Below are 1,209 nucleotides of genomic sequence, written 5' to 3'. Positions count from 1 at the left end.
AATGGTGAATAATTGTTATCAGGGCTGATTATGAGGGTTGGAAATCTAAAGATGGACATTTTGTAGCAAAGAGGGGAGTGATTAACTTTTCAGTCTAGGAGCAGAGGACCCTGGGACCATCAATGGAGAAGAGCAAAGAGCAGAATCCTACCCAGAGAGGCGGTGAGGCCTGAGATGGAGGCAAAGAAGACAATATCAAGAGATGGTGTGGCTGGGGACTCGGGATCAGGAGATGGAAAGGGGCTGAGGACTGTGGTGGGGGGTGGTGCAGGCTTACAGGGTACACCCTTTGGTTGGGTGAGGATGCATGGACGGGATGGTAACTATGCCAATGAAATGATGAATGATGGAATGAATGCAAAGCTGATGTTCTCCCATGTAGACTATCACACAATTCACAATTAAAAAAATAATAATAATAAAGGCCTGGTGATCTATTTCTGAAACATCACCAATGAAAACCCTATGGGCCACAACAGTCTTATCTGTAACCAACCATGGGTATAAAACATGACTGTGCAGTGTTTCATTCGCTTATGCAAGGATTCACAAAGGGGCAGACTTGACAGAAGCTAGCAAAAAGAGAATGTCAACATTTCTTGGCTCTTGGGTGTTGCTTATTGGTCCAGTTGTAAGGATTTTTGGTTTCTTTGACTTTGGGTGTAATCCATATTAAAGCTACAGTCTTTGTTCTTCATTAGTAAGTGCTTCAAGTTCTCTCTTTCAGCAAGCAAGGTTATGCTGTCTACATACCACAGGCTGTCAATGAGCCTTCCTCCAGCACTCCAGTTCTTCGTATTACCCAGGTTCTCACATGATTTTCTCAGCATACAGATTTAAAAAATATAGTTTAAGGATATAATCATGATATACACCTTTCCTGGTTTTAAAACAAATAGCATCCCCTTGCTTTTTTCAAACAACTGCCTCTTGGTCTACATATGGGTCTATGTAATGTGGAAATTATTGGACAATATCTTTGATATCCCATGTGAGTAAATCTTTACTAAAGGTAATACAGAATTGGTGCAAGCATATATTGACATAGAACTTCCAAAGGTTCAAGTCGAATTCAGAAGAGGCTATGGAATGAGGATATAGTTGCTAATGTCCGATGGATCTTGACTGAAAACAGAGAATATCAGAAAGATGTTTACCTGTGTTTTATTGACTATGAAAAAGCTTTCAATTTTGTGGATCATGACAAGC

The sequence above is a fragment of the Chrysochloris asiatica genome, unplaced genomic scaffold, assembly GCF_000296735.1.
Source record: "Chrysochloris asiatica unplaced genomic scaffold, ChrAsi1.0 scaffold00243, whole genome shotgun sequence".
NCBI lineage: Eukaryota > Metazoa > Chordata > Mammalia > Afrosoricida > Chrysochloridae > Chrysochloris > Chrysochloris asiatica.
Note: the sequence above shows the minus strand (reverse complement) of the source record.